The 6,000-nt window shown below is 34.4% G+C and overlaps 1 long non-coding RNA gene across 1 annotated transcript in view; it reads left to right on the forward strand.

Moving 5' to 3' along the window:
- Positions 1–5,410, forward strand: part of LOC110340933 — a 394,687-nt gene extending 389,277 nt beyond the window's left edge. The window contains exon 5 of the long non-coding RNA XR_005874323.1: positions 5,077–5,410. This is a non-coding gene — a long non-coding RNA (uncharacterized LOC110340933). The remainder of the gene's footprint in view (positions 1–5,076) is intronic.
- Positions 5,411–6,000: the final 590 nt, after the last annotated feature.

The raw sequence follows: 6,000 nt of genomic DNA on the forward strand, positions 1-6,000 counted from the left end.
GTGCTGGGATGAAAGGCATGCACCACCAATGCCCATCATGAACTATTATTTTAATTATATATTTTTAGAATCGTTCCTTGAAAATTTCATATACATTAAATATCATCCACATCTATGTAACGAATTCTGGTTGCTCACATCCATCTTTCTTGTCATCTTTCTACTCTCCTTCTTTCCAAAAGGAAAGACTATTTTTGACCGTTTTCTTTTGCAGCTGTCAGAACCCTTTCTGAAGAAATTCACATGGGAATTTCTTTTCTGCTCCAGTAATGTTTATATAATCTCTTCTATTGTGGTTGTAATCTTTTCTGTTATATCTGTGGAAAGTTTTTTCCCCCCTAAGATGTTATTGAATAAATTGCTGTGTTTTTGGCACTGAATTCCAGTCCTTATCTTCCAATAATTTATCAATTTGTTCTTTTTATACTCTTCTAATGTACTGTTATGTCCTACTCATAATTTTTTCAATGCATTATCATACTTGACTGAGTGAACCAATATCCCTTCATTGTTTTCAAACCCTGATAATCTGTTCACCAGAGGATCCATTGTATTGGTGAGGGTTTTCACTAATTTTTGAATTAAGGAATTGCTCACTTGTAGCAACTTTCACTCTGTTTTCATTCAACTATTTCTATCTATTTATTGAGTTGTACTTTTTCTTCTTGAATTCATCTATTTCATTGAGCTCTTTGTTTTTCTGTCTTGGAGTACCTTCATGTCTTCTGTAAATTGTTTAAATATTGTTACAATCACTCATGCATTTTTGTTTAATATTTCTTCTAAGTTTCTTTCACTGAGAGTAATTACTATGGAACTCGTAGTATTAGGAGGTGGATATTTGTTATCTTATTTTTCACATTATTTTGTTTATGTATTAGAAATAGGCATTCACAGTTAGCTTGCTGTTTGAGTTTCCTTCCTTCCTTCCTTCCTTTCTTCCTTTCTTCCCTTTTCCCCAATTTTCTTCTTCAAAAAGGACTTGGTTCATGTACTAATCTAACTGTTAATCACAATTGGTCTACTTTGTACATTAATGTTGAATTATAGTACCTGTCTTCACTGCAAGATTTCTTTAACTATATTTTCTTCTTAGCATAGCTTAGAAACACTTGTGTGGTCACATCCATTCCACAGCTTAACTAGTTGTACAGAGTCTCCAGAAATAATCTTATCTACCTGCATGCTAGGACTGGATATTGTCTGAAGAAAAGCAGCTATCTTTTATATGACCTTTCTTCTTGAGGAGACTACCTGGGATTTTAGTTTACATGGTAGTCTTATGATTTCAAGTAAATGATAACTGTAGAATACTACTTTAAGATGTGTTACATTTGTTTATGCTGTGGAATGTTTGTTTAATGATGCAAAGATTTGTTGCATTGCTTTGTGTTGCATTTGTTTGTTTAAGTCTGTGAAGCTGTGTTACTTTGCATGTCTAAAAGACTTGATTGGTTTAATAAGATGCTGAATGGCCAATAGCAAGGCAGGAGAAAGGATAGGCAGGACTGGCAGGCAGAGAGAGTAAGTAAGAGGAGAAGATCAAGGAGGAGAAAGAAAAGGAGGAGAACATCAGGGGCCAGCCACCCAACTACACAGCAAGCCATCAACACAGAAATAGAGAAGGATAAAAGTCCTGAGTCAAGAGGTATATGGAATAATTTAAGTTAGGGTAAAGTTGGCAAGAAATAAGACAAGCTAAGGCCAGGAATTAATAAGTAATTATAAGTGTTTGTGTGTATTTATTTGGGAGCTGGGTGTTGGGGCCCCCAAAGTATAAAGAGTAAGAAACAAGCAACATCATAGTATAAAATATACTTGTTCCCTGTGGGTCGCTACTTATTTGAGTATCTAAAAACCATTTCAGAGTTGTCAGATATCCTGTATATTAGGTAATTACATTATAATTTATAACAATAGAAAAATTATAGTAATGAAATAACAATGAAAATAATTTTATGGTTGGGCTCACCACAACACGAGGAACTGTATTAATGGGTCGCAGCATTAGAGAGGTTGAGAGCCAATGCCTTAAAATCAAGTTTATGAAAATCTCATCAGTTCTTCAGCAAAAAGAAGATAAAGTTTAATTTTCATTCTGCATGTATGACACAAGAACAGTTTTAACATAAGAGGAGCATGTTACTATCAATTAAAAAATTGAAATTATGTTCTAAAGTCTCGTCTAATATTAGCAACATTTATTATTGTTTAATGTTTAAATTTTTCATTAATAAATCATTGATGTTGTTCATTCAACATTTTCTGCTTTAAATAGTATGTTTTTATAAATTTATCCAAAATGTTTATCTTTTAAAATATAATAGCCTTAAAGTCTTTAAACATTCTTTTTATTATTTTGTGCTATGAACCAGTTGAAATGCTAGCACATACCTTTTTAAGGTTTTCTTTGCATCCATGCACAATATTTGCACATAGTTTCAGAGCTTGGTGTGATGTTTTTGCATGTGCATGTTACATAATGATCAAATAGTATGAGTAATGTCTGCAGATTCTTTAACTTGTGTAGATACTTTCTTAAAATTTCAATAAATTTCTAATCATTTTTTGAGGTCAGAACATAATAATATTTGCTTATTCTACTTCATGTAGTCCTAATTCATTTTAATTCTTTATAGTGGCCTTACTAATTAGTATTCCCATGGACAATGAATAAGGGTTTTATTTCCTCCATAATACTATGACAAATTTGAATTGCAGTGAAATGATACATCTTTGTGTTTTTATTTAATATTTTAAAAAATTATTAATGTATATTTTCTGTGTGATTTTTCTTTTTCAGGTCTTTAAAAAAATAGTTAACTTGCTTTTTATCACTTGTTTTAAGTTAGCATACAAACTGGTGTATTTCAGTAATGATATAGTATAATATCATTATACTATTTTTGTTATTCATTTCCTCTTTTCTTGACCTGCCACAACCCCCTTTCATTATTCTTTCTGTTCTTCTTCCTTTACACAGTAAGTCTCCCTTTATGTTTTCATGTCATATATATTGCAGCATCTTCACTTGTTCCCCACCCTTAAGGTTTCATCTTCCTGTCTATGGCCCCTTCCTAGTTTCAAAATCTGAACATAAACACACACTCTCTCTCTCTCTCTGTGTCACTGTCTCTGTCTCTGTCTCTGTCTCTCTCTCTCTCTCTCTCTCTCTCTGGATATTAACTTCTAGTTAAGTGAATGAATTTGGCATGGATTATTTCCTCTCTCTGCTCATTCTACTCTTTACGTACAAAAGTCCTTCAATTTATTCCATACCTTTGGCTTGTTAGTTTCGATATTGTTTTACCTCAGGTTTTGAGGTCTTTTGAAAATTTGTTGCCCAGTTTTATGTCAAGAAACATTTTCCTTTTTTAGTTTTTCTTTTGGTAACTTCATAGTTCTGAGTCTTATATTTAAGTCTGATCTATTTTGGTTTGATATTATTTATGGTGACATAAAGGATCTAGTTTCTTATATACATTGGAATATTCACATGGATATTTTCCTTTGTATGTTATGGGATTTACTCTGTTTTGTTGTTTAGATTCCTTGCAGATATAAATTTTGATTGTGCTGTGCAGGATGATAATACTTTTGTTCTCGAATGCAACATATATTCCTATTAATTTGCTTTCAAACAGGACAACCATTAACTTTTGTACAGTACAATAACTGTACAACCAAAATTTTCTGTTTAATGTTAACTTGCAGGTATTTATATTTAAACCTATATTATCTTCATAATAAACTCAATGGAAATTTGATCCTATTTGTAATGAATTTTTAGTGTTAATTTTCTTTAATTATACTCAATACTAAGCATCTAATTTTCTCACATGGAAAGAAAAATTCAAATAGTAACAACATATAATTATAATAAGCATACTTGAGATTTCCTTAAAGAAATTTTACCATAAATGCTTCATCACCATTTGTCTAACTAACAATGGTGATGAGGCTGAACAGATTTTTAGTTTTTAGTTTCTGCTGTACTTTAATTTTTTCCTGAAATTACATGCAACATATTTTCTTAAAACTTTGTAAGAGTTTATTTGTATGCCATGGTGAGCACTAATCCTAATCTACTACCCAAGGCACCCTCCCTGAGGAATGATGTGGGGATTGGGCTGGGGATGGGATGGGGGTGGGGCTGGTGGAGGGAGAAGTGGGGGAGCTGGGATTGACATGTGAAGCATGCAAGTTTCTAATTAAAAAAAAAAAGAAAAAATACATCACTAAAAAAAAGACAGGCTTACTTTGGACCATTATTGTTCTGCTTTTTTAAAAAATTTAAAATTACTTAAATAATATGTGATGTTTAAAAATATGAAAATATTGTTGAGAAAAACAATCTTGCATAATCTCCCTCCCTAAGGGATAATCACTGAACATTTTATGGTGGTGTGACTTTTTCTGGTGAGCCATTAGCTGAATGGCTCAACTGAAGCAGACAATACAAATGATTCAACAAAGTCAAATCTGGTGAAGCAATGAGTTTATTGTTGTTCTTTGTATGAGTAGTTACTTAGAGCTTCTTACACAGGCTCAAAACCACTGCATCATCAGAAGGTCGACCCCAGAGCTGGTGGTATTCAGGAAACTGTACCCCTTTTGCTTTCTTCACAACTTTATTAATAGTTTACTGTTTGTATCCTGAGAGGAGGCCTTGTAGATCCTTTACCTTCCAGGAGCTTCCTGAATTTTCTCTACTTATTGAGTCTTATGAGCCCATGTGCTCCCACCAGGAGAGAATGTTTCTATTTGGAGGGTATTGCCACACAAAAGCTGATTCAACTATCTGGGTTGCTCCGTGCTTATACAGTCTTCTGACCTTACCATCTTTGAAAACCTAGGTTGACTTCCGCAAGAGTTGAAGTGGAGCAGCATGTTGAGCTTTGGATCTGTATGCTAGAGATCAATGTCAAGGGTGGTGAGAAGCTAATAGTGTCACAGTGCTGATATATATGTCTCTCAGCAGGAAAGACTATGAGCTGTCTGTAACTGCATGGATGCACTGAAGACACTGATGACAGTGTTATGACATAAGAGCAATCATGGCCCCCTCTTTTTCAGGTATTGACACTACTATAAAGGGTGAATGACAGCTGAGATGCAGAGCAAGCAAGAGAATCCTATCGCAATCAAACTTGGAAGGCAAAAGGCTAATTGCTCCAGAAGAGCTGGCATAGTCTAAAGGAATAAAAATGGAGTGGAAAATGGGTGGAAAAGAAAGGAATAGCCTGAACCGCCATGCTTAGATCTGTTTTTTTTTCCTGTCTAAAGATACAAGAAACTTTTGTAGTCTTCAACAGAAAGGCATATTGCATATTAATGATATTCAAAACCCAAACAAACCCCAAATCAAAAACCAGCAAAACACACACATACACACCCAAAACAATAACAATCAAACTAAACCAACCAAACAGACCAAAAACTTGAGTTTTAATGAGAAACAATTACCAGCAAATCAAATGTCTGACTTTCTTGACAATACAAGCCAGCTTATGATCAAGACATAGAACAGCTGGCAAACATTTTAATCAATGATGCTGGCCACTCTCCCCTCTATTGTGTCTCTTCAAAGAGAGAATCCTTTAATCATGTCCTGTTACCTTGTTTACCATTGGAAGTAAGATAGTATTTGGCTACCCAGCTGGAAAATGAGTTCACAAATGCAGACACGGTTAAAGAGACTGATTCATCTAAAAAAGCAAAGAAGCAAGGAAGGGATCAGGACCATGTGTCTCCTCCCCCAAACCAATGAATGCAATTATGACTAAGCAACCTTGGCCTGTTTTGATCCTTGGATTGGAAGAGGTTGGGTCTCTGCTGCAAAGACAGGCAGGTATGAGTCTTTATGGTGGAGACTGAAGTCCAGCTATCAGTGATTGTAGACCTCTGGGAGCCACATGCAGGATCAACCAAAAGAGGAGAGTAAAGAGCATTGTTCAGGTGGTCACTGAGGATTCTTCCAGCAGTAGGATGCTTCTTCTA

Source organism: Mesocricetus auratus, unplaced genomic scaffold (assembly GCF_017639785.1).
Source record: "Mesocricetus auratus isolate SY011 unplaced genomic scaffold, BCM_Maur_2.0 Super-Scaffold_100676, whole genome shotgun sequence".
Taxonomy (NCBI): domain Eukaryota; kingdom Metazoa; phylum Chordata; class Mammalia; order Rodentia; family Cricetidae; genus Mesocricetus; species Mesocricetus auratus.